We start from the raw sequence: 7,216 nt of genomic DNA, 5'->3' as shown, positions 1-7,216 counted from the left end.
AATATCGTGTATTAGTGTTTGCGAGTCAACCCAACCTGGCCCGTTTTGGTACCAACTAGTTCATGACCTGTTTCAACCCAATCTGCCCATAGTGACAACAGTTTTCACAACTGGCCTGACTGAATTTTCCATTTTTTTTTACTTCAAAACCTCATTTTGTGACTCGTTTATTACGTGAGGCTCTATATTTTATTTATTCAAGTCTTCAATATTTCAGTGAACCAGTCACCTCCGGTTCACTGTTTGGTCTTGTTTTGAAAACATTGATAGCGACTCTACTTTATGTAAGTATTAAACTTTTATCACTTAAAAGGAAAAATAAGAATGAGTTGGTAGGACTAACCTATTCTGCAACCTGTGTGATTAAGAGCAATTCGCTTGTAAACATTCCGCCAATTCGGTTTAGCAAAATGAGACTTAACACGAGTACCCGAAACAACATCAACGCCATTTTTAGCATGATTAAGCGACTGAAGCATAGTAATCAAAGCGGACCTCGCATCACCTTCCTCGTAAACGCTCGTGCAATAATTATGCATCTCTATAACACCATTTTTGTCCATCTCAGCAGCCTCATTCATAACACCTTTAAACCAATCAAACGAACCTTGTTCTCTCGTGACCCAATAGAAGTAAGCCCGTGTTGTTCTAAAGTTATTTGTACTTCTTGAACCTGATTTATTCTTTTGTAATGAGCCACCGTTTTCCAATGCATTTTCTTCTTCTTCTTTGGCTTTCATATTGTTCACAATGTCTTTCACAATGCTGATCATTGGAGTTGCTCCAATTCCTAAGCCCACTAGCAACACCACTTCGTATTTTTTGTAGTCTTGTGCGGGTGCACCGTATGGACCGTCGATTAAAACTCTCGGGAAACTGTCAAAAAGTTTAATCAACTTGTTTAAATTACCAGGAATGTACATTAAACCAAAAAACGAACCCAAACAACAGCGACGATTTGGTTTTACGTTTCTGTAAAAACTGAATTTTCGGTTTGATCTTGGTTTGCATGTAATATAAACCGAAAAAATCGAACAAAACCGAATATATGGATTTTTAATTTTTAATTTTGAATGTTAAGTAATATATAGGATAATAAATAGTGTAACCCAATTGCTGTAAGCCTGATTTAATAATATGATAATCATTAATTATTTTGTGCCATTTTTTTGGTCTAAAAATTTCAATCCCGAATGGTAAAACCGAAACCGAAACCGAACTGGACCAAAAACGATGGTTTTCAAAAACTCAAAAACCAGGCATTTTGGTTCAGTTTTAGCCCAAAACCGACCAATGCATGCCCCCAAATATACCCGCCCAAGTTTTAGAATTCTTGATTGGGGAAAGTGGGAAACGGGTCAAAATGGGTTTCGGTAGGAAAAGTTGTCTTTTAGTACGCGTTGTAACAGCCGGGTCGGGTTGACCCGGAAACATTTTTTTGTCCATTTTATATTAAAACATTACGTGGTTAATTATTATAACTAAAGACAATATTACTAGATTAATAATCCGAATCTTTGAATTGTTTTATTTTCATGACCAGACAGTGAAAAAGTCCAAAAACTCATGCATCTGATATGTTGCCAACCTTTTCTAATATGTTAGATGTCTTTATTTGCATGATGTTGACAAAATATTTTAAGGATTATGCTCTCCAGCTATACTATTTATTTATATTAAAAGATTTACATTATTGTAATAACAATATTTTTGATCTTTTGTAATAGACATCAGTTATCTTAAAAGAGGACAACAAAGTTGTTTTTTAGGGTCGACATGGCTCGTTTCAACCCGTACGTGAAGATGTCAAACTGGCGCTTTAACCCGTTACCCAACCCCTACACCGTCCCACCTTAGAGTATTCACATCCTGTCCCATGTCCATAATCTTATAATTTAACTAAAAAACATATTTTTGTTTTAAATTTCTTTTCACTTTTGAAAAAAAAAAACTCCTACATCCCATTCCCTGTATTATCCGAGTCAAACTCACTTTGGATTTTCTCCTTGGCAATCAGCTCTAAGGAGCCCGCTTTTCCCGTTGCCTGGAGGGTGACAAACCTACCAAAAACACATGTTAGGTGATATAATCAACTAGCGAACACTTTGTAAAACACACTAAGGTACCAAATTTGCCAATAAATAACATGTTAGGTACCTTTATAAAGACAACTTTTATTTGTCTAGTCCAATCACCATCACTCCGAATATGCACACTCAGATAGTCATCTCCCGGGGCAGATGTAATGGAAAACGGGTGCCTGTTGACATGTATTGGGATATTGAAATTACATGTCGATTGGTTGGCCGTTTAAACACTTTTTAAGGTACAACTCACCATTCAAATGGGGATACAGCAGCACAGTTGACAAACATGTATTGTCCACTTTTGTACTTGAAGCCTTGAGGCTTTGACATATGAAGTGCCAATACATTTCCAGGATAGACAGCCACCTTTTAAGTAACATACCCAATATTATCAAAAACTATCATCTTATTTTCCAATTATAAAAATAAATAAACAAACACAAGTAGCAAAATTGGCGTGTCCGTCAAGTTGGTTAACATATCAAAGTAGATTTAAGGTGAAACATGTTCCGTTAGGTTGAAAGTTTAAGATATTTTTAATTCTACCAATTCATAAGTTAAAAGGGTCGAAATTGCCTTTTATGATAAAAAAAAAAGTTTTAACACACAAATGTTCAATTATACCTTAAGTATCTTGACGGGCCTGATACTGGACCGAAACGCTCTTATTAATCTCTCGCAAGCGTAGAGCGTTATTGGGACCGCTAAGTACATCCATGTCTGCATTGAAAAAAACATGATTTATGTAAAAGATATAGGAATAGTATATCTGAAAGCTGTAATTACAATGAAGGAAAAGCCTCAATATATAGGAAGTAAACCCTAGACAAACCTTTAACGAGCCGGTGGGCTAAAGACTACTAAACCCTAATAGTGAGTAGTAAACATTAAACAACTATTTTTAACAATTTAGTTTAAAGAAACAAGATTTTATGAAATGAGGAAGGAACTAACCGTTTTCTTGTACCATTCTTTGGTGAGGTAAAGTTTGATACCGTGAACTATAAGCATCACGTAGACGATAACAAACAAGTGGTGGGAATACCAAAAGGCGTTAAACCCCGTTAGTTTCTTTAAAAACGAGGGAAGCTTGAGCTTGCCTCGTCTTAGCCACGGGGTTGCTAGTGTAAACGCTATAGTCATTAGTACTACCATTGTTATTCCAGTATACCCTTCTGGTTCCTTCACAAAATGCCAATAGTTCTTCGCTTGATCCCCAAAAAACTGCTGCATTGGTTTATATTCTTCCTCTGTTGCGTGAATTAATCGTGGAAAGTCGCATGCCAAATGAGAAATCGCGTGTAAACCAACTCCGATCGTGATTGCCACCGCAATCACCTATAACATAATAACACCCTTTAAGTGATCAGAATTAGTTTATTCAAGCACTAGAAACTAATATTCTCAAATTCAAATCACAATAATCACTTTAAAGAGTCTAAGAAACTTTCCAAATAGGATATAGAAGTAGACACCAGGCCTGTTGTTACTCAATGCAGACCGTATTGGCCATAGCAATATTTTAATATATCAACTCTCAACATCTTAATATTAAAAAAGGTTATAGTTTTATTTTAAAAATGAAAAATATATAGTGTTACAAAAATTAATACAAGTTATAGTTTTTATTAAAATAATTAATAATTTATGAAAAAATTAATTAAAAATAGTTATAGCTTTTATCAAAAAGGCGATATGGCCTGTTATGATAGTAATATAGCCCATATCGCTTGTCACCAACTACAATGCAGTCACCATTGGCAGGCCATACGCGTCGTATGGTCTCCATACACCAAGTAGTTTCACATGTTAGTGGTGTATGAACATCACAACCCTTTCAAACAACTGTTGACCCTTTTAGTGTTCCACTTTAACCCTTTTAAAACCACCTCCCACTAGTCTTTTTAAACATAATGAGCTATACTTTTTCAAATGTGAAAACATCCACTTACTTTGTGGAAATTAAGATTGTCATCGAACGGGACCACCACAGCCAACTTAGTCTTGTTTCTCAACCAAGTAATCGTGTTTCGACAAACGGGGTAACAATATAATCGCCATGTTTAGCTTTAGAGTCTCGGCTGCACCTTTAGCTATGCATACACATGGCCCCAATACACCATACACAGCTCGGTGTCTGTATTGAATATACTTCCATGTAAACAAACCCACCATTACCCCTATCCAAAGTACAATCACCCAACATCTCTGCCAGTTGTCTTGTAAAAAGTACTTAAAATCTCCATACCATCTTCTAATCGGGTTCCCATGGTAAGTCGTTTTCAGCTTTTGGCTCAACATTTGGCTCAAGTTTCGGCTTTCTCCTCTCACGTTATATGTAGGTGCTTGTAGTAATAACATCTCCAAATTTTCAATTTGTTTTGTAACGTTAATAATTAATTAATCATGAAACATAAATATATCAAATGTTCTTGTGCGATTCGTAATTGTACCATGATGTAACCGAGGTTGTCGGGGGTCTAGTTCTTCCATGATTAATGCTGCATATTCATCAGCTTGTGTTTGAATAGTTGTTAACTTGTTGGCTGATGCACTTAGGCTGATAATCTGCATCACATGGGGATCAATTATTAGCAAGTGCTAGGATTGATTATTTTAATCTACCACTAGCCACCCATTAAGTTATTGTCCATTGTACCTGATGTCTTCAATAGATTTGGACAAAAAGGAAGTTATGATTTTATTTATTTATTTTTTTATTTTTCTAAACTAACTTGTTGCCCATGAAATAGGTGAAGATTTAATTATGAAACTCAAGTTGAGTGTTAAAATATGCTGACTTGCATAACTCTTTTTCATATAAAATGGTATGAATTTGTCTTGCTATGTCACGCTAACAAAAGAGTCTACAGCTAATGATTATGTTAATTTAACAAATATATATTTTTTAAATAATTTCTTAGACTTAAATATATCCAAATTGGTTTGGAAGTCCTTTTATACAAAATATAAAAAAATATGTTAGTGTTTAATAATATCATCCTCCCAATCAACCAAAATGAATCCATACCTCTCTGACTTCGTCTTCTGTAATCCTGCCGTCTGCATCCTTATCAACCCTGTAATTATCGTATTTCCGAATTTAAATTCACACCAAAACAAAAATATGAATTAAAAACACATCAAACAAATGCATACTATTAAATTTACACCTCAATAAAAAATATACACTATATTATTAAACAGGACATGACATTTTAAAACTTAAAGAGGTACAAAATTTAATGGTTTATAACGCGTTTGGTTAATAAATTAACAAGGCAAAATAGACTTTTATGCATATACTTTCAAATTTTGCTCTCTCATCTTTATCTTTTAAATATTTACAACTTACGATTTTACCCCATCATATTCATATACCCCTACTTCTTTTAATTTCATTTTTAAATCAAATTCTTCTTATTATTTTTAAACAACTGTAACTTTTTTACACGTTAATATTTTTTTAAAAAAAATTATATCATAAAAACAATATAATTTAATTACTGTATTAGTAGAGTTTTTTTTTTTCTTTTTTCAACATGTAACATGATTAACCCATGATTATTAACCCATGATTAACCGTTTAGTATCGCGCGAGCACCTTTCTACTAAAATAGTAATAATAATCACTCACATGTCAAAGAAAGTCTGTAGCCTTGAATCAAAACTCTGATCAGCAATTTGATCCCAAAACTCTTTCAATTGAGCTTTGTTAATAACGCCACCGGTTATATTCCTTCGTCGTGAAAGTGAATCAAACAACCCTTCGGCAAAATCTTTATCTGACTCTTTATTCATCCCTAAAATCATATAAAAACCATTAATAAATATTCAAAAAAAAAAACTCTGTATTATGTCTTACCGATGCATTCCCCAAACTCAGCTCGGGGAAGTAAGCCGTTGGTGGCCGCGGTTAGCTTATAGAACCGCTCCTCAAGCGTGGCCCACGCTTTCCCACCATCATCAGTCTTGCTAATAAACTTCAGCCCCTTGAGAGCATGAGCCGCGGCTGACTTCGTTCTGTCTAAACGACCCACAGGCCGTTTATTAAACGAAGTCAGCCGCTTCAGCTCTTCCGACACTTGCCGGATTCTTGCCGACGCGTTTCTCACCGCGGACGACCCGAACGATGACCGCTTCTCCAACCCTTTGGCCAGCAGTGCCAGCTCTGGATCCTCCACGTCAGCACCGCTGGCGGTTTTGACACTGTGGACCGCCACGGTGTCATCGCGGACGTCCAGAGTGATCTCGACGTAATCGTCGGGTTTCACACTGGTGCTGGTGGAGCTGGTGATCCCTTCGGGGATGTTAAACCGGGCGCCTTTCCTGACACCTCTTTTGTTCAGCGGTCCACTTACACTAAGTGGACCGCTGAATGACTGTCTGTCCACTCCGACCACTTCTGTGTTGGAGTGGTAATCATGCAGCCCAATTCTTCCATCATCGGTACCCATCTTATGCATTTGCATCGAATAATAATGAAACAAATGAAAAATATTAAGAAATATTTGAAGATGTTTAGACAAATAAATGGTGGGATTGTGGGGAGTAGAGAATGAGAGGGCTTCCACTTATATGGTGAAAGCGTGTATGGTTTGCGTCATGTAAATTTACCCCCATTTATTATTATTATTATTATATAAAATGGCTAAACCATGGATGGACGTATACTTTGAAACTCAATTTTCGATACAATCGATTACTTTTAATTAATCAGTTTTAAAAGAATAATAAATAGAAAATATATAAGTGTTTTTAGTTTTCTTTCTTCACTTTTAACATAGTTTAACACTAAACCAAGATATTTAACTTTTTATATAAATTATTATTACTGATTAACCATGTCTAAATAAACTTTTAAATATTGCATATATATTTTTACAAATATGGATATACATGATATTTTAATCTGATTTATTTTTTTTTCTCTAAAATATAATATTTTATAAGTTTAGAATGATACATGCAAAATTTGCTTAGATTGAAAATGTTTAACCTTTTAGCTTTTAAAGCTATCATAACAAATTTAGGAATTGTCACTATATGTAATTTACTTTTATAACATGTAAAAAACCAAGCGTGTTGATATGTCAATTACTTTATCATTTCTCTTAAAACTAAATAAA

At 34.8% G+C, this 7,216-nt stretch overlaps 1 pseudogene; it reads right to left on the bottom strand.

Moving 5' to 3' along the window:
- Window positions 1-321: 321 nt before the first annotated feature.
- LOC143581774 (respiratory burst oxidase homolog protein C-like) lies at window positions 322-6,564 on the bottom strand (annotated as a pseudogene).
- Between the last annotated feature and the right edge of the window lie 652 nt (window positions 6,565-7,216).

The sequence above is a fragment of the Bidens hawaiensis genome, unplaced genomic scaffold (assembly GCF_021521415.1).
Source record: "Bidens hawaiensis isolate Kalapana, Puna unplaced genomic scaffold, B.hawaiensis_p1.1 tig00031174_1, whole genome shotgun sequence".
NCBI classification, from domain to species: Eukaryota; Viridiplantae; Streptophyta; class Magnoliopsida; order Asterales; family Asteraceae; genus Bidens; species Bidens hawaiensis.
The sequence above is the reverse complement of the archived record's forward strand: the minus strand, read 5'-3'. Positions and strand labels throughout refer to the sequence as shown.